We start from the raw sequence: 21,437 nt of genomic DNA, 5'->3' as shown, positions 1-21,437 counted from the left end.
CTCAGAAAGGCTGAGGCGCTCAACAACCCCCCTTTCCTCGCCGAGGCCGGTCTGAAGGGAAATGCCAGCGCTTGACCATATAAAATAAAGATTCATTGCCGCCGAAGCTGTAAACGCAAGCGAGCAAATTAGATTAATCAAAGTGTCACCAGTGTCAAACCAAACAAATAGCAGAGGGATTTAAGTCAAATATGATGTCTGAATATGTGTGCATGTACTGGGGCCTCAGCTTGTTGCGCAGGGATTTATGACAGGGAGTTGACGGTCTGGTGGAAATAACCTTTATGTACCAGACAAACTGGGGAATGCCCTGGGAAGGCCTTGAGGCCAAACAAATCCAGATTCATCATTCAGCCCCCCTAACAGCAACTGTCCATGGTGCTGATGGAGACCTGCAAATGCATCCCATAGTTTCCACAGAGGGGAAACTGCAGTTTTTCAGGCCATTTTTCTGTCATTGGCGAAGCAGTATATCATAGTTACAGCTAGAACGATGTGTAGTGATTGTTTATTTTTTAAGCAATTAATGTATTGATTTGTTTGAATAGTTATTGTACAGTAAAGCAGTTTTAATGAATGACACTGAATGGACACATTCAAGTGGACTGCCTTAACAAGCTAAAATGAATATTTTTTTGATTACACTTTACTTGAAGCCAGCATATATAATGCATTTTGTAAGGTATTCGTAGTCACCACATGATATTTTTTAATTATGTAATACTTTTATTATATTTTCCTAAATAATTGTAACCACAGTTATGATATTGTGCATTATACTTACCTGTTTATGGTTATAACCTTGAAAAGTGCAGTATGAAGCATTATATCATAATAAAACACCCATACTAATAAAATGTATTATTATAATAATAAATTTAATATAATTTAATTAATAAATTAAATATTTTTTAATTAATTACTTATTCGTTCGTATTCACCATTTACCACTAATAATTATCCTTGTAGAGTTAATCTATCCTGCTGTCACAAAAAAAAAAAAAAAAAATTGAAAGTTATGAATATATCATGCATTTGATAAATTCACATGAATGTTTTTAAGCATAATGTATTTATTTTTTCCCCCTCTTAACATTAGGGCTGGGACAATACATCCATTCTCGATTCGCGATACAAAGAATCTGAAGTGATTCTGATATTTTCCGATGTATCGCGATTCTCTCTCAAATCGATTCTGAACGTGCTTTAGAAACACCCGTACTCTGTCTTGCTTCCAGTATCTTTACACACACCACTTAAACCTAAAATAATCATTCATAAAGTTTGAAAAGGTTGAAGCGAATTACAAGGGTGTTCACAGTGGGCTGTGTTTACATTAATCCTGCATCATAAAAGCATTCTGAGCCGAGGTGCAAGTATAATTATTTAACCACTTACATGACTTAGCCGAATTCACGATCACTGTCCAGCACTCTTCTTTGTGAGCATTTGAGTGTGCGGTTAAAAACCAGCCCAGAGCACCATCTGCTGTTAAAACAAAGCTCAGAATCGATTTGAGAGAGAAAACATCAGAATCGATCCAGAATCATTGTATCGCGAATCGAGAATTGATGTATTGTCTCAGCCCTACTTAACATCCTACAAGCTCCAACAGAACATGTGTTTGACACCCCTTATATAACTCATAATATTGAGTGTTGATCGTGGTTTAAGATTATAATCATGACATGATGTTGTATCATAATTATGTTTACAATATTTCAAGAACACAGCTGATTATAAGGCTGATTTGTGTGAAGCATGATCAAACTGACTGATTTAACTCATATGTGACTTTTCAGGAGGGTAATTTCTCTTCCGTTCACATTTGGTGTATTTTTGAAACAAGGTCCAACTCTTGTGTGCTTCATTGAGTGAAAAGCTATTTGTAGAATTGCCAGAATGATTGAACCTCTCCAGGCGTCTCCACAGCACAAGCAGCTGAGAGGTGGATTTAAATGACTTCTCTCAACATCCATCATCTTTTTTTTTTTTATGTATAATCTATGGCCTATTTCACCACCCGTCACTCCGTCTTCAGATGCCTCGATGCCCAGACTCTTATGGGCAGACAGGAAATGTTGCCGAAATGGAGCGGGGTTCAGCTGCCTTTTAATGTGTTTGATGAGAGGGGTGAGATGTAAATGACTCCTGTGGGAATATGCTTGTTTATTTCACTCAAATATGAGAACATGCTGAAGTAAATGAAACATGGCTGAGGGACATCAATCAGAGGAAGGGGCTGTTTATACAGTAATTACATTCATGGATTAATGAAAGGAATCTCTCTCTTTCACACACTCTTTCACTCTCCCGCACCCTTCTCTCTCTCTCTCTCTCTCTCTCTCTCTCTCTCTCTCTCTCTCTCTCTCTCTCTTGTTTTTTTTGCCTGTGGAGTGTCCGGGTGTTTGACAAATAATGTGTCCCTCCTAGTTGTGGTTTCCTGCTTAATTTTAATATTTTGATTCTTCGCTCTAAGTAATGGTCCTCGGTTTTAAGAATGATTAACCCACAGCCAATTGAATGTGTTTAAAAAAGCTCAGAAGTCACTAATCAAAAATACCCCCACAGATCAAATGTGGAGTATTTCTGCATTTCTTCATCAGTGGCTATAATGGGAAAATATTTCATTCAAATTGTGTCAAAATCTGTGGTAATATATGACCAGGAATGAATGTGGTCTCAGTTACTAAATCATCATTAGGCCATTCAGACACACTCCAAGAATGTAGGAATGAATTTTTAGGGAAATTTAGGGCTGAAGTGTGTATTTTTTTATGTTAAAGCACTTTTTCCTATTCCAGCTTAATATGTTAAGACAACTATAAAAAATCCAGACTTATTTCTCATGAAGTGAGAACACTTTGTCTCTGTGTCTTTTTCAAAAAAATTCTGTTTTTTTTAAGCATTCCAATCAGCTCAACATGGCAACAGTGGCTCAACCAATGGCGTGAGTCTGGGGGCAGGGCTATCTGTTTAGTCAACCAATGGCAGACAGGAGGGGGAGTGTTTAGGAAACCTGTTTGAATACGTTCAGCATTTTTGACTGTCGGAATGAATGCTTTGAAGCTTTTAATTTCAAATGCTCAAATTCAGAAAACCAAAGGTATGAAAATGTATGCTGCCCGTAAATCATTATTAAATCCCTCTAAGGTAAAATCACTATCAGTATTCAGACTACAAACCGAGGGGACTGTCTCGGGCATCAGGAACATTAGAGCTCTTATTACAATCATAAACCAATAACGAAGGAATATGTAAAAGATCGGCACAGGAGAGATATTCCTTGGAAAGGGTAGCATCCCAACGGAAGAAAACAAATGGCACCCTTCACTCCAGAGAAGGAATGGCTCTAGTTAAGATTGATTGCTTTGGCGTCTCGGCAGTAACGGTAAAGAAAAAAAATAGGGAGAGAGAGAGAGTAGGAGAGAGAAAGGGAGGGTGGTTGGAGGACTGACCCTGTAAAGCTGCTGATTTCAGCAGTCTTGTTCAGGGGGCTGAAGTCTCATATATTGCCTCGGCTAGCTGTGATTTGTCTGGAGCCCACTGTCGATTTGTGAGGACTGACACGGGACATGCCACCTCTGTAAAATACCCGAAACAAAGAGAGTTTCTTCACGACTGGCTAATTCTCTGTGTTATTTCCCATGCTGCAGCAAAAAATGACTGACTTTTTGAGCTGGGACGTACCCCAAGGCCTTCTTATGTCAGGGAAGCTTTCCTTTAATGCTAGAGGACTGTTGACACATGAACAGTCCGCGAAGACACTTTTTAAAAGCATGTCCTGAATGAGCTCTCTTTGAATGGCAGCGTGCTACATTTCAGGAGAGAAAATGGAGGTCGGAGTCAGTCCTAGAAGCATTACTGTTCTTTTAGCGGCACTCTTCTGAGACCTCTCTTAAACCTGTTAGTGACACTTCAAGCTCGATTCTCGAATCAACTTTGAAAGCATTAGTTTTAGCATATTCTCTTGTTCTTTGGGTATTGAAAAGCAACAGCGTTATCGAAGCTGGTGCCTCTTTCAGCGGTCTGCAGGCTCGCCCTCGCTACTGACGTGCCTCAGTCACACCGCAGGACTGCAGTTGTGAATCAATACGATTCCTTAACCTGTCACACTCCCAGCATTGTCACAATACCAGTTTTATGAGGGTGATTTAGGCGTGGGCTGAGTCAATCAATCACGGAGAGGGGGCCGTGCTAAATGATCATTTGATGTGGTGAAGGATGGCGATGCAGGGAGATTGCTATGCCGACTCCATACCTCAGCAGTAAGAGAGAGAGAGAAGCAGAGAACAAGCGCAGTTAAGACAAAGGGCAGGTGTGCGGCTTCCTGCTGGCGCCTGGCGTTTATAGGCCCACTCTAAACAATTAAAGTTATGTATTTATTTACTCACTTTCATGTTTACTTGCAGTATGTGCACTCTACAAAATTGTACCTTTAAGGGGACAACAGCTTGTCACTGGCCTAGAAAGCTTAAATATACCTACTAAAAGTACCTTATGGCATTTTTCCACTGCATGGTACGGCTCGCTTTAGCGCTTTTCTACTGCATGGTACGGCTCACTTTTTAGCGCTTTTCAACTGCATGGTCCGGCTCGGTACAGCTCGCTTAAATAGAACCACCTCAGTTCAGGTTCCAAGCAAGCCAAACCGATACTAAATGTGACGTGTAAACACTGCAGATGACTGATTGGTCAGAGAGAATCGTCACTACCAGCGTCATTGGATTTGCGGCTCAAGACACTAAACCCCCTAGATTTAAATAGTCAGCAACAGCCACCGCAGTATCATTTGTTCGCACAACTTTTTTAAACGACTTGCTTTTAATGACCGTCGCACGCAACTTGACAAGAGAAATGGCTGTATCGTGGTCAGTAGACGAGGTGCAGACGTTCCTCTCATTGGTAGCTGATGAGCGGATTCACGGCAGTAGAGGCGGCGCAACTATAATTATCAGTCTATAATCCCACCCACTTTGAAGCGGTACTAAACTGCAGTGGAAAAGCAAAGCGAGCCAAGCCGTGCCGAGCCGAGCCAAGTCATACCACGCAATGGAAAAGCGAAGTGAGCCAATCCGAGCTGTGTCATGCTGAGTCGTAACACACAGTGGAAAAGCGCTATTATTTACCCCTAAGGTTCAGAGTGGTAACTTTAAGGAACTTATTACTACTCTAAGGTATTAATATTTACCTTTTAGGGGTAGATAAGGTACAAAGTTGTCTCTTTATGGGTACTGCCCCAATGACAATGGTACAATTTTTGTACATTTTTGTGACAGTGGTCATTTTTACCTCATGAAATAAAAAAAATAAATAAATAAAAAAATGGTGGCCAGAGCATTAAAAAGGACACAAAATGACCATAAATGTATCATATCAATAGTCCAAATGACTCATGCTCTATATATTTAAGTCTTCTGAAGTCATACAATTGCTTTGTGTGAGGAACAGATTGAAATTTAAGTTGTTGTTCACTGATAATCTTCAGAGAGCTGTTCACTACAGCAAAGGGTTATTTTTAACTAGAAGAACCAATTCATTGAAAAGATCTGACTCAAAAGAATGCTTATCTCTTGAAACTGAGTGTATGCTAAGGTTCCAGTTAATATTGGCTTTTCTAAACCGAAATTTCAGTCTGTTCTTCACACAAAACTATCATATGGCTTCAGAAGACCTATACACTGAGAAAAGAAAAGGTATAGTATTTTCACTCAGAAATTGGTAGTAAAAACACATGGAATTAAACATGAAATTTTGAAGTTGAAAGACTGAAGTAGTGTTTTCTCTTAAAATGTACTCCAATGATCTTTGTTTTATTTACAACTTTGATTGTTTTTTTCAAGTCATATGGATTACTTTTAGAATACTTTTATGGTGCTTTTAAATCCTTTTGAAGCGCAAATTGTAATTTCTTGGAAAAGAGTGGCCTGCACATTCTTCAAAATATCTCCTTTTGTGCTCCACAGAAGAACAAAAGTCATACAGGTTTGAAATGACATGAAGGTGAGTAAAGGATGAGCACATTTCCATTTTGGGGTGAACTATCCTTTTAAAGGCAGTGGTTTCTCAGTGTCTGTTCGTCTGCAGTGTAATAGATGTGGTGAGGAGCTTGAAGATTATCGGATTGTAAATACTCCTCAAAGCGGCAGGGTGGAGAGAGGAGGGCGGAGGCACTCCCCGCAGCCTCGGCCCAGACAATGCAGTCAATTAAAATGAGATTGTGTGTGTGAGCGGAACGCATTGCAGAGAGAGAGAGAGAGTGTGTGTCGGTAATGCAGTGGGGGAGAGTGCATGAGCATTACGTGCCTGGCTCAGATCAGTTAAGTGATATTTGGGGGATTCTCCATCATGGCAGGCAGGCAGGCCAGCGGGCTGATGGCTTCAGCAGTTGGAGCGGGCTAAATTGAAGTGTCAGGTGGCAGAATTGTATTTTATTTTCTAATATGCTCGGCTGTTAGCTGTGGAAATGTTTTTTAAGGCCGGATGCGTACAAAAGGGATTGAAACCGGCGCAGTGGTCTTATCATGTAAGACGGTATTTCTCAAATTTACGGCGGAGATCGTCCGCCCCGTCCCCACGACGCTTAAAGGGTTGCCGATGATTAATTAGGGGGAATCGGAAAGGCCACGCTTTTATTGAAGGTTTTAAAAACGTAACACTGTCATAAGAGGCATGAATGATTTTATTTCCTCCGTTTCCATTATACAGCCAAGCTAGCACAGGAACCGTTCTGTTTTTTTTTTTTTTTTTTTTTTCTTCCTCTCACGCATTAAATGAAAAATTGCTTTCATCCTGCAGATATCAATAATGTGATGCCGGGGTCTACTAGAACAGCTATTAGATTACATTAGTGGAAATTGTGGTACAAAAGCCATGTTTACCATTAAACCATAAAAGACGGGGGAAACTCTTGCGTTAATACTTAAAGCAATTCCTTTATTGCCTATTTACCTTTAATTGTGCTTGAGAGGAAGGAGAGAAATGAGCAGAGGGGCTGAAAGAGGTGGAGAGATGGCATAAGAGGCTAGTTAAGTACTGTATCATTTGCAAATAACATTAAATCCAGGGCTGACAGAATTTTTCCATTTCTGTAATGGAGGGTCTGAGAGCACAGTATTGTTTTTATGTTGACCCTGGCCAATTGTTTGGTAATGTTGGGCTGTCAGCCATGCTTCTTGACACCTTGACATCATCCGCACGCTTTTAGTCGGGAAATGAGTCAGTGTGAAGCACAGAGGGAGGACTGGCGGGCAGCATTCATTAAAAAAAAAAAAAAAAAACAAGACCGTCATCAGCAAATTGGGAAGCTAGTGAGCACCAATCTAGTCACTCTTTCTTTCTCCATCCATCCGCTCTCCCTCCCTGCCCACCCCCTGGTGCCCCCACCCTCTACAAAAAAAAAAGGAAAAAAGTCCAAGTGGCTTGCTCTGATAAGTAGGTTAAGCTCCTATCTGTTAATTAGGCTATTCCAGATGTGACTAATTTACCAGCCATGGGCATACAATATGCTAAACACCAGGGAATTAAAGCGATGGAGAGGGACGCTTCCCATGTGCATTCTCTCTGATAGGACAAGTCATTTCAAAGCTCCAAAACCAACACAAGTTGCTATTTTAATCATCGCTCACCCTATCTGTTCCCACATAATAGTGCCTGCTCGAAATTAAAACATTAAAGGAAATTGAGATAATTGTCATTATCTGTAAAGTCGAAATCCTTGCCGGTTGCCGGAGCCGTCTGAAAATGCTAATTAGATTATTATTCAATTATCACACTCTGAAGATGAGATACATACACTTGGGTTTGTATATGTGGATGGACTGCGGACATCCTGCTGGAACATGAGAATGTCCGTGTTCTGTTCGTGTGTGTAATTTTTTCGGGCCCCAGCAGATGCTGCCAAAGTGCATTGTTTGTACAGCCAGGAATGAGTCGAGCATATGCCGGTGTTCTGCGTTCGTTTTTCATCCTTGTGATTAGATTATCAGTTTAAATGATCGGGCAAACTAAATTCTTCATTTGAGATGTTGAGATCACAGGGTATTGTAGGTGGGTCAGTGACATCTAAGAGTGTCCATGATAAAGAAAAAGAAAAATCTGGTTTAAGACACATGCCAAGTGTTCTCTTTGCATTCATGTTTGGTTTATGAAAGACTTTTCTTCTCTATCATATAATTTATTAATAATTATTTATTTATTAAATATAATTTTAAATAAGAAGAAATAATAATAAATGATTATGGCAACCTAAGACTTTAATGGAGCCTAAAAAAATAAATGAAAAACTTTCATCATGAAATGAAGAGGAGTTTTCAATTGTATGAATTGAATTTTTGAATCAATAGATATAAAATAGGTTACATAGAAAAAAAAAAAAACAATACCCCTGTCATTGACCCTGGTACATCATTGCTTTTATAAATATATTAATTGGCAGACATTTTTATCCAAAGCGACTTATGGTGCATTTAAGGTATATTTAAATCCATTTTTGTGTTCATTGAGAATCAGACCCATGACGTGTCCCGATTATTCTGCACATCTTCATTCTGCACAGAAGAACCTTCAATGCCCCCGGCCTGATGTAGCGCTCCCGAGGGTCGTCTCTGATACTTCTTAATTGTAGACATCACGTCTGTGCTGTTCAACACCCCGCACCAGGTTACTACATGCAGCAGAAACATTTACATGTTTCCTGGCACATACAAACCGTCTTAGAGCAACAAATCTCAACTCCTTTCATTGGAAGCCCGACTCCACAGTCGTCTGATAGAAGTGGGTTAACGTGATCCCTTCGGTCATATTGCAGTTGCTTGGAAGAAGAAAGCCCCAGAGTGACTCACATAATCTGTTTTTCCCTGACTCTCTCTCTCTCTCTTCACTCAATCATAGATCTCCTGCATCCTTTCCTTAATTAATGCATCACAGAAATACATGAATAAGCAACTTGCTGGTAATAAGTGTTCCTCATGCACAGCACAGATCTTTTTTCTTTGTGGTTTCTTTTTAAAACATGGTTGTTCAGAGGAGTGCTACTGATCTTGGCTGTCGGTCTGGGCTATTATGGAGATGTGTGAATGGCCAGCAGGCATGTTTTACTGGGATTTCAAAGTGTGTAATTCTTCTGTAGTCTCTCTGCAGTATTTGCTAAGCAATCACTTGAATGAAATTGATAAGATTCAGTTTATTTATATGAAGCATTTGAGCATATGTCCAAAAGTGTAAGGATAGCTGAAATTCATTAAGTTTAAAAAACAGCACCGTTGAAGCCATGCGGCTAATGTGCATGTGACATCTGTAGTGCTCCCATTGGGACACAGATTTGAGTCTTGCTGATCAGTTTCTCTTTACTGTCACCAATGTTTTCCTATCTCTGTATACTTTTGCATCTAATTACATTTTTTTCATTTTGGATGAACTTGTAACTGGTACATATCTATTGTAGTTGCCAAGGTATTGCCATGCCATTGCTTTTGGAGGGCTTTTAGCACGTTGCTATGTGATTTCCAGAGTATTTTTAGGGTGTTATGGTTGGTTATTTACTGGCTCAAGTCAAAAGAGCCCACCACCTAGTGTTTTTTTTAAGAATATTTTTTTTTCCATTTCAGTTTTTATTAGTTGTAGTATGTGCTGAGGCAAGCAACACAATAACTACTTGGTCCTGCCATATACTATAATATATATAGAGCACCTGGAGAAACCAGACATCAACACATGCAGACACAGGGAGAACATGCAAACTCCATATGGATGGATGGATGGATGGATGGATTGATAGATAGATAGATAGATAGATAGATAGACAAACAGACAGACAGACAGACAGATTGGCAAAAATATCATTCTTTTCTTTTAAGCTACTTTTTTAGTATCTGTTAAAGGGTTAGTTCACCCAAAAATGAAAATTCTGTCATTAATTACTCACCCTCATGTCGTTTCACACCCATAAGACCTTCGTTCATCTTCGAAACACAAACTAAGGTATTTTTTATAAAATCCAATGACTCAGTAAGGCCTGCATTGCCAGCAAGATCATTTCCTTTTTCAATGCCCAGAAAGCTACTAAAACATATTTAACAGTTCATGTGACTACAGTGTTTCAACCTCAATATTGTAAAGCGACGAGAATACTTTTTGTGCGCCAAAAAAAATGAAATAGCGACTTTATTCAACAATATCTAGTGATGGACGATATCAAAACACTGCTTCATGAAGCTTCAAAGCTTTACGAATCTTTTTTTTCCGAATCAGTGGTTCAGAGCGCGTATCAAACTGCCAAAGTCACGTGAACTATTGAAATTTTGAAACACTTATGATGAAACAAAGCCTCGTTTACTGAAATCACAGGATTTTGGTGCTCTGAACCACTGATTCAAAACAAAAGATTTGTAAAGCTTCGAAGCTTCATGAAGCAGTGTTTTGATATCGTCCATCACTAGATATAGTTGAATATAGTCGTTATTTTGGGCTTTTTTGGCACACAAAAAGTATTCTCATCGCTTTATAATATTAAGGTTGAACCACTGTAGTCACATGAACTGTTTTAAATATGTTTTTATGGGCATTGAAAAAGGAAATTATCTTGCTGGCAATGCAGGCCTCACTGAGCCATCAGATTTCATCAAAAAATATCTTAATTTGTGTTCCGAAGATGAACGAAGGTCTTACGGGTGTGGAACGACATGAGGGTGAGTAATTAATGACATAATTTTCATTTTTGGGTCAACTAACCCTATAATCATGTTATATATTGCTAAACGCTGATCAGATCTATGCAAAAGAGTTCAAGATTAAACGGATGAAAAATGTCTTTGTTGACAATTGAATGATAAAATATGAAAAGATTTCAAGGACACCGCCGAATCGGCAAAAATGTAACTATATACTCAATATTTGTTGAACTTTCATTTTGTTGCTAGGTTTGTTGGGATCAGCGGTGGAGCAGTTGGGTCAAGTGAATCTAGAGTCTCAGGGACTTGGCGAGTTTATTAATGTCTCTAGGCACAACCTTTTGACCCTGTCAAATCAAATCTTCTGTGTGCTGATCCACATCCTCAGAAAGAACGGCCTCAGATGATAGATTTTGAGTGAACTGCAACCCCTTCAAAATGACATGTACCAAAGTGCTCTCATTGCTCAAAAGCCAGTTAACCCCCATCGCCTTTTTGACACAAAAGCAAGAGACCTGGAGTGCCATTGTGTTTTTGTCTACTTTCCTCTATATAAAAGCCATTTGTTTATGAAACACATTAGCCCACATTCTCAGATCGTGTCCGGGGGCAAAACAGCCCATGTCTTTTATTGTTGCGAATGGGGTCCCTTAGAATTTGGTTCTTTTGGCCCCTGTGTGGTTTTGAAGACTATGGTTTTTGCTTTGTATTCAGCTGTGCAGTTTCTTTCTTTTCTTTTTTTTTTTTTTTTTTTTTTCTGTGTGTGATGAACCCTACTCAACAGTGTGTTAACTGAAATGGGAAGTGACAGATTCACTAAGGGATAATATTCCTGCCAAAGAAACAGATATTACCCCTTGCTTGCACATTACTGTATGGCCCAGCAGGTAGAACTGCGAGACCCCCAACAATACACCAGTTTTTATTGAATTTTTTTTTTCCCCCCCAAAAAAATAATTTGTCCAAAATGGGCTTCAGTGTTATGAAGTAGTGCAGGTCGGTTGGGTATGTGTGTTTTTTTTCTAGTGTTATGTTGTGGGCAATGCCTCGCAAACACAATATATAGGCTACATAATTTAATGCTCTTCTTTAAAGTCTCTTATTCTCACCAAGGCTGCATTTATTTGATAAAAAATACAGTAAAATCAGTAATATTGTGAAATATTATTACAATTTAAAATAATCTTTTTCTATTTGAATATATTTTGAAATGTAATTTAATCCTGTGTTGGCAAAGCTGAATTTTCAGCATCATTACTCCAGTCTTCAGTGTCACATGATCCTTCAGAAATCACTCTAATATGATGATTTGCTGCTCAAGGAACATTTATTTTTATTATCAATGTTGAAAACTGTTTTGTGGAAACTGTGATACAGGATTCTTTGATGGCTAGAATGTTCAAAAGAACGGCATTTAATTGAAATATAAATCTTTAATAACATTACTTTCACTTTACTAGTTTGCAGGTTATACTGTGATAGGACTAGATTGAGGATCTTGTGTGATGTTCTGCGAGGTGTGAGGAGTCAGGGGTGGGCGTAATGGAGAGGGGGAGGGGCCAGGCCATTAAATAAAGTGTTCATTGCTGGCTTTAATTAAATGGTGACTGTGATCTGAGTAGAGCGGGAGATTGGATTGTATGACATATCTCTAGCCTCCGCTGAGAGCTCACATCAGCTGTGTCAAAGATATCGGGAATGGAGCATAAAGTCAATTACAGCTCCAACAGTGAACAGATAGAAGAGAGGAAAAACACTCCCAAATGCTGTCATTTCAGACACGTTTATGACTAACTACAGCAAAGGGGGTTGGGGAACAACACAGGTGGACATGGAGCACTTTGGACGTCATCGAGTTGACGGTGATCCAAGGCCGTCTATAGGAACCCTTGTGATTTGGAGCTGAGATTAATCCTGGAAGGCAGGTATTGTTTGAGTAGCGCTCGCCGCAGTAGATTGAAAGGTACTTCAGGTGCTCGAGGTCACAACTTCACCCTCAAATTATTTCAATAAGGACTTGAGGAGCCCTTCAGCACTGCGGACGCTGCTCCCGGGGCCCTCTCAAGTCTGAACTCGATGAGGTTTCTGGGAATTCACAATATGCTCGTATAATCAGCACAATTAAAACGGCTACGCTTTGGCATGAAATAATCCTGAGGAAATCCTTGTATATGTATATGTCTGCCATTTTGTCGGTACAGTCTGTTCAGACCAGTGGTCTGTTGAATTTTGCCTCAGCGAGAATGATGTTAGATGTCGATTTCCTCTGGGAAAGTGCTTAAAATGTATGAGCCGAGCTCTGGCCGTTGTTTATTTTGTTTGTCGCTGAATTACTTGATATGGTTGTCACAAATATGAATGTCACGGAAGCGGATAAACAGCTTTTCAGGTTCAGATCGAAAATTGTGATTAAACTTCAAAAAATAAACCATTTGTTATTTTATTTTTTCAGATATTTTTCAGAGCAGATGAAACATTGCAGGTCATACATCTAAGTTTTGACAATATAATTGATTTTCTATTGATGTAGTACCCAGCTGCTCTTATCCTTAATTCTATCACAGAATTTAATGACAGAAAATAAAAGCAATAAGATCTCCGTAAGCCCAGTGAGATAAAAAAGAGCCGACGGGCGGACAAGAGAACCATCAGACATCGCCCAGAGCCGTCCTTGTGAATCAACGCTTATGGATGGTCTTTTCCCTCATTCTTCATCTACAAAGTAGAAACATTTCATGAATATTGATGGGTTCTGGACATGTTTTCCAGCATTGTTTTTTTTCCCGAATGAACTAATTCCCAAGCCCCGTCTGTTTTTGCTTGTTATCGGGCTATGCAGTGTACATAAATGCACATTTAACCTGTGATTAATCTCAGGCACTCCAGTACTGAGCGTTTGTAATGTGATAGAAAGTTCTGGATGAGCTTCAAGCCAGGTTTGGATAAAGGCCTCCGCGTGTGCCGCGGCTGAATGAGACAATCATTTTCAATGGGCTCCCATTGCTCGCTTTTACTCTCAGAGCCCCCTCCTTCCCCACGTGGAGCGGCGAGGATTCAATGGAATGAATGTTTGTTGATTTCCCTCTGAAATCAAGAAGTAGATTAGTTTGAATTGGTGGGGAATGAGGTGAGGAGGCTAGGTGGCTCGCTATCGCCCGAGCCCATTTCCCATTTCCTGTGTGTGCGCACTGGAGGTGTGAGAGAGAGGGCAATGGTAATTACCGTCTGTTTCTCTGGCGCAGTTATGCCACTGATACACATCCACGCTCCCATTATCCCGCAGATCAGCCAAGCAGTTTGTGTTTGCGTTCGGAGAGTATCATATTCCAGATCTGGCCCAAGATGTTACAGAAAATGAGAGAGAGAGATGTCACATCTCAACCTCCTGCTCATACTTTGTATGAGCTTCTAGTCCATCTTGTTAGTGTTCCCTTCCATTTTTTTAAACGTCGAATAATGAATTTGATAACACAGGGAAATGTGGCAGCATTTGCCGGCCTGACTGAAGTGCTTAATTAGCTGATTACAACGAGCCAGGATTGGCCTCTCACCGCTCGCATTCGGTCTGCGATTTCACATGACTGTCCCTTGCCATATCCAACTGACTGTTCATAGCCCCCCTGTGGTGGCTGCTTTTTGTGCCAAAATGTGAAATTACTGTGGCACATTCAGCCATTGAAATGAGCAGCCCCGATCTGGATTGAACCAATCTGCACACAAGACAATAAACCTATCAGTGTGGTGGGATAAGTCTTAGCGCACCTCGAAATTACTCTTGAAATAAAATAAGGGTAAGTCAGAATGGAGAGTTAGTTGGCTAGACTGTTTGCACAGTAAAACCTGAACTGATGTTAAAGATCAAAATAATATAAACATAATTATATTGTACATAATATGCACAATAGAACACTAAACTAATGAATTTGTCTTTAATTTGTTAGTTTAACAGTTTTTAAAGATTGAATCATGATTAATAATATTAATAATAATAACTATGATCGTTGGTAACACTTTATTAACTATATTAACTATTAATTATGACTTTTCCCTCAATAAACTTCTAATTTACTGCCTATTAATAGTTAGTAAGGTAGTTGTTAAGTTTAGGTATTGGGTAGGATTAAGAATGTAGAATAAGGTCATGCAGAATAAGGCATTAATATGTGCTTAATATGTACTAATAAATAGCCAATATTCTAGTAATATGCATGATAATAAGCAACTAGTTAAAAGACCCTAAAATAAAGTGTTACCATCGTTATTAGCAGTAGTAGTATAAAACAATTAATATAAACAAGTATTTTTATTTATTTTTTTAATACATATATGTGACCCTGGACCACAAAACCAGTCAAAAGGGTCAATTTTTTGAAATTGAGATTTATACATCATCTGAAAGCTGAATAAATAAGATTTTCATTGATGTATGGTTAGGATAGAACAATATTTGTCCGAGAAACAACTATTTGAAAATCTGAGGGTGCAAAAAAAAAAAAAAAAATATTGAGAAAATCGCTTTTAAAGTTGTCCAAATTAAGTCCTTAGCAATGCATATCCACTCACAAAAATACATTTTTTATATATTTACGGTAGGAAATTTACAAAATATCTTCATGGAACATGATCTTTACTTAATATCCTAATGATTTTTGGCAAAATTTTGACCCATACAATGTATTGTTGGCTATTGCTACAAATATACCCGTGCAACTTATGACTGGTATTGTGGTCCAGGGTCACATATATTGGTAATTTCATTGCTATATAATTAAATATAATGTATTTCATAGCAATATGACCCACCCATTTTTTAATTGCCTTCAGCAATTCACTTTCAAATGGACGTCGTTGTGCTTGACTTGGCTGTTTTTGAGTGCTTTGTCTCAGTCCTTTTTTCTTTTGTCCATATAATGAGCCATTGGAGTCCAATTTTGTTTTTTGTCAGGGTGAAAAATAAAAAAAGCAGCAGCGTTTTAATTTGCAGACCATTAAACACAACGTAGCCCTGGCGAAGACCGCACGGTTGCGCACAGGAGTGAAATAAGCTTTTCCTCTGCATCAGCTTTTTCGCTCAGACTGTAACACAAAACTACATTTAAAGCATCAGATTTTGTGGGGCCGATGTGCAGTCTCAATAATTGATGAGCTTGGCTGAGTGTGGAGGTTTGGAGACTCGCTTCGCTTTACTGCAACGCCAGAGAAAAAGAGAGAGGTGAAAGTGTTAGATATTCTCTCACATGGTGTAGGTTGTTATGCTGTACCACCCACACTTTAGAGCAAGTGAGCTGTGAAATGTATTCATTGTAACATGGAAAATGGAGGCAAGGAATTGCCTGTAATGTCTGACAGCAAGGGCAGCCAGCCAACATCACCTGCATTATTTCACTTGTTTGTTTGTTTGTTTTTTTGTTGTTGTTGTTTTTTGTGTGTGTGTTCCTCTCTCTTTATATATATATATTATTAGTATAAGTTTGGTAAATAGCCAGCAGTTTCATTGCAATGTGAATTGGGAAGAAATTGCCCACCATTGAGTGACCCCAATGCAGAGGATCAAATGGGAAGTCAGCTCAAATAAAGTTAATAGTGCATTAACTGAAGGCAGCATTGCTGAGCCCCTAAGCAGTGTTCCTCATCCAGCGCCTTCCCCTCTCCTTCCTCCTCTTCCCCCTTTTTAGCTCCTCGTTTGTCTTTTATCCTCTCCTCTCTTCCCTCTAGTGAAACCGCAAGACAGCTACTGTATATTTGTACCTCCGAGGCGAGGCGGCACGGTAAAAAAAAGTGGATTGGCTGCGATGTATAGGAATGAGGCACGCGAACCAATGGAGTGTGCCGCTGGCCCCTCCCATCTGCATATCTCTGCTCCTCCGCAGCTTGCAAGAAAGCAGCCTGATGAATAACACAGAGGGGACTTGTCTCTGGGATTATTAATTTCCCATCTCTCTCTCTCTCTCTCTCTCTCTCTCTCTCTCTCTCTCTCTCTCTCTCTCTCTCTCTCTATCTCTCTTCCCTCCCTGTCTCTCTCTCTCTCTCTCTCTTTTCCCTTCCCTCGTTCTGTCTCTGTGTGCTTCCCCCTTGCGCGTGGCTTTTTTTTGTTTCTTGCCTTGCTGTTTGAAATGATCCTTTTCCATTCAGTGTGAGAGTGCATGAGTGTTGCTTCATGGAGCTGTGCGGCCACTGTTAACACTGCCTGGTAGCTATTCTTCCACACAAGAGCTCTCGCGTCACGAGGGGGTGAGTTGGTATCTATTAAAATCAATATAGTGTCGTGAGACCCGGGGCTAAGGCAGTGGGGTGGGTGTACGGCAGGTTTTATAATGAAATTTTCAATCTGAGTATGCCTGGATCTAAGTCTGACCTACAAAGGAAAGGGAATTTCTCGCTGAGGACTCCAGTTGAGCGCCGGTGCACGGACAGATGCGCGTATTTGTGTGTGTGTTAATGTCAGAGAACGCCTGGGTCTCATAGTGTGATCAGTCAGCTAACAGAGCAGCGAGTTGCTTTTGTTGCTAAACACCAGGCATGCTTTTATCACAGCTAATGGGGATGTGTGTGAGAGACCTTGATTTTGCTGGGGGAATGGCAATGGGATGGAAATGCGAGCAAATGATGGGTAATTGAAATAGCGGGGAATTATAGTTTGTTTTGTTGATATTCTCTCCCTCGCACACGCTCGCTCTCCCTCTCTAAACCTTTGTTGGAATATTGATGACTCTCTCAGGCTGCAAAAATGATAATGATTATAATGACATCTGCATCGGAAAGTACTTACGAGAGCAATTACAACTAACAATTGAACTTAACACACTTTATGTGACACACTTGGGCCGTGACTTGACTCGCACATGAAGGGGCGCTGTAGTGAATTGGTGTTCGGTACGGATCCGTTTGATTGAGAGTGTGGATTCATGTGTTTTTGTACTGCAGAAGAAGGTTGAGACGTAACTTCTGACGCATCTTTCGATGCCGACCACATGGCTGTGTTTTGATTGGTCGTTAGTGTGGGACATTATTTGTGGGAGGAGTTTAGAATGCAGCTGCTTGTTCTGAAACAACAGTTTTTATTTACATTTTTGGGCCGTATTTGTACTTATTGACTTAAAATATCTTTTAATATTTGAATTTGATTAAATGTGTGGAATCACACATGTAATAGGTAAAAATATCAATCAATTCTGACCACATGGTGTTATTTTGATTGGCTGTTTGTGTGTAACATCATTTTTGGGAGGGGCTTAGAGTGTAGTTGATAGTTTTATTTATATTTTTTGGCTTACTGTACTTTTTTTAGTTTCACCAAGTAAAACAAGTTGAAATAAGCAAACGTGTGTCCCAATTTTAATGAAAACTATTGTTCAGTCAATCAACCAATCAATACACAGTCATGTGTAAGACATTGAATGATATTTTGGAAGTTATATTTTCACCAATGTATACTGTGGAAATGCTTTATGTGATTCCACTTATTTATTCAAATGAAATTAAATGTAAATTTAATTAAATGTGTGGCATTGTATATTTGTGCAGTATAAGCAGGTAAAAATGTCAATAAATATAATTCAATGCTGATAATATGGTTTTGTGTGTAATATAATTTGTTGAGGGGTGCAGTTGCTATAGTTTCGATTTTTTTTTTTTTTTTTTTTTAAATAGAATTTATTTACATATTGTGCTACATTTGTTACTCAATGAAACTAAAATGTTTGCAAAATGTAAGTTATAATAAGCAAACATATGTCCTAAAAAAATGTAAATAAAAACTTTTGTTCACACATTTAGCTAATCAAAACACATGTAGACACTGAATGATATTTTGGAAGTTACATTTGAACCAACTTACAAATGCTTAATTTGATTTCACATCTTTATTCAAATGTTTGCATAAATGATTTAATATGAGGAATCACATAAATGTAAAATGTAACTTCCTGTCTGTCATTCACTGTTAACCATATGACTGTTTTAATTGGTTGTTCATGTGGAACATCATTTGTGGGAGGAGTTTAGTGTTAAGTCACTTGTTTTACAAATTTGTACAAATATTTTATTATTTTTTAGTTACATTTGGCAAGAAATTTAATTGAAATATCATTCAATGTCCATGTGATATTTATATATTCTTATTTTAACTTTTTTAGCATTTTTTCCCAAACTTTTTTATTGCTTTAGTCTGTTGTATATGAGAGCTCATTTTCAGATTAAAATGAAGTAAAATTATTTTTTCCCCCACTTTTTATGTGTGGTTTAATCTCCCACACTGTGGTGTACATTGTCTTCCCCTCTATCGTCCTAAAGAAAACATGATCCTCTACATAAGCTGACATGTCTTTTTATACCCTCATTACATTGTTTTCAGTAGCTTTGTTCAGTCGAAAATGATTTTGGAAGAAATAACAATAGCAGGAAAAAAGCAAAAAGAGCGAGCGAGCGAGGAAGAGGGAGAGAGAGAGAGAATACCCCACATTCTGTTTATGTAATTTAGTGAGTCATAACGTGGGTGCATGAGGCATTATGCAAGTTCTGGTTGTGCTTTGAAAAATTGGTTATCTCCACAGCACCTACAAGGCACACAGATGGATGCGCCTCAGTTGTGGTGCGCCTGAGCCCTGGCAGTGCGGGGAGCCAGGGCGTCTCAAAGCAGGGAGCCCTTCTGGAGGAGGACAGGCCTCTTTTTCTCGAGCCGTCAGAGCTTTGGATTGGTAAATCCTGTGGGCTTGACCGAATAGAGGAAGTGCAAAGCTACATGAGGGTGAATAATCATAGTGTGCAGGAGAGGGGATTTCGCAGGGCACTGCATGTGCCCTGTGCCTACAATTCACCCTGCCGCTCATTAGATGCTGAATACATCATGCAGATTTCTGCCAGTCCTCTCATTTCAAATGCAGCTCCTCTTGACAGAAATTAGAAAAGAGAATATATAATCAAATTGGTGTGTCTGTGTGTGTGTTCTTGTATACATGGTTTATGAGGACACAAATGTGTATAATGACATAGGTATTACAACGTAAACATGGTTTATGAGAACACTTCCTGTGTCGTCGTAAACCAAATGGCTTAAAAAAAAACATACTAAGCGGTGTTTTTTTGAAATTCAAAAAAATGGGTAGTTTTAGGAGTAGGGGTAGTGTAGGGGGATAGAATATACAGATAGTACAGTATAAAAACCATTACATCTATGGAGAGTCCCCGTAAACCACATATACAAGTGTGTGTGTGTGTGTGTGTGTGTGTGTGTGTGTGTGTTTTCCTGGTAAACCCTACATCATGGGGACAAAATGTCCTCACAAAAATGGTAATATCCTAAATCCTTATCCTTGCGGGGAAATGTGTTGGTCTCCATGAGGAAAACAGCTTATAAATCATACTAAGTGATTTTTTTTTTTTTTTTTTTAATGTAAAAATGCAGAAAGTTTATTGTGATGGGTAAGTTTAGGGGTAGGTTTAGGGTTAGGGGATAGACAAATAATGTTTGTACAGAATAAATATCATTTTTTTTCCCATATGATTTTTTGATAACAGTTTACAGTAAAGTCCCATTAGTTAATGTTAGTTATTAACTAACATTGCATTAACAATGAGCATTACATTTGTTACAGTATTTATTCATCTTTGTTAATTGTTTATTTGTAGTTCATGTTTGCTCCGGTTCATTAAATAATATTTACAGATGCAACTTTTAGTTTTAATAATGTGTTAAGAAATGTTGAAATTAGCATGAACTAACAATGAATAATACTTCTAAAGAATTTATTGGTAACACTTTAAAATAAGGTTCATTAGTTAGCATTAGTTAACTACATTAGTTACTAATAATGAACTGCACTTATACAGCATTTATTAATCTTTATTAATGTTAATTTCAACATTTACTAATACATTATTAAAATCTTGTTAACATTAGTTAATGCACTGTGAACTAACATGAACAACTGTATTTTCATTAACTAACGTTAATGAAGATTAGTAAATACAGTCACAAATGTATTGCTCATGGTTAGTTCAAGTTAGTTAATAATGTTTAACTAATGAAACTTATTGTAAAGTGTTACCCGTTTATTAATCATATCATATTAGTTAATGTTAACTAATGTTAACAAACTGTGAAGTGTTACTGTTTGTTTTGTTTTTTTGCTTTAAAAGGGATTCACATTGAAAAACACAATATTATATTACACAATATCACAAAATTATTCTCAAATAAATGTTTAATATAATCTGACACTATTTATTATGAATTCCAAATAAAAGCTTGCTAAAAATAAAACAAGCGCCCATTGTGCATATCTGATTATTCCCCATGACTTAACAAAGATCCAGACTGTTCAAACACCATGTACAGTACGTCGACTGTAAAATATCCCCAGGGCCGCAGTGATTATATGTTTCATCGTTTGGAAAATGCATGGCCCTTGAGTGTGAGAATGAAGTATAGTGTTAGATCGCTCCCTCTTTTATTTCCCTTGGAAGCTGGCGAAGGGTTGCTGCGTACTTTGTTATCGTCAGTGGGAGTTAAGTGCTGTGTGTTGAGCACAATCGGAACGTGTTTATTGCGGCGATTATGTAACTGGTTATAGTCTTAGCCTGTCCTGTGCTGCCAGGGCCTCACGGCGCACATTACGCTAGTTGCTAGTGTTGCTGTTTTGCTTGCGGCAGGGCAAAGTGGGGGAGGAGGGGGGTGTCGGGGAAACCTCACACCGGGCAGACGGCGTTTGCTATCGGTTGTTGAGTGGAAATAGAAACGTAGCATTCCGCTGTGCGCCGGTGTGTCAT

General features: G+C 38.7%; 1 protein-coding gene across 8 annotated transcripts in view; it reads left to right on the top strand.

The window, feature by feature from the left end:
* rbfox1 (RNA binding fox-1 homolog 1) overlaps window positions 1-21,437 on the top strand; it is a 285,471-nt gene that overhangs the window by 182,932 nt on the left and 81,102 nt on the right. Inside the window, exon 1 of one of the 8 annotated variants that reach the window (XM_051886620.1) lies at window positions 16,663-16,901. The exons of the other annotated variants lie outside the window; for them this stretch is intronic. The gene's annotated coding sequence lies outside the window, so the exon portion shown is untranslated. Of the gene's footprint in view, window positions 1-16,662; window positions 16,902-21,437 lie in introns of those variants that run through there. 8 annotated transcript variants of the gene reach the window in all.

Source organism: Ctenopharyngodon idella, chromosome 3 (assembly GCF_019924925.1).
Source record: "Ctenopharyngodon idella isolate HZGC_01 chromosome 3, HZGC01, whole genome shotgun sequence".
Lineage (NCBI taxonomy): Eukaryota > Metazoa > Chordata > Actinopteri > Cypriniformes > Xenocyprididae > Ctenopharyngodon > Ctenopharyngodon idella.
Note: the sequence above shows the minus strand (reverse complement) of the source record. Positions and strands in the feature narration are given on the sequence as shown.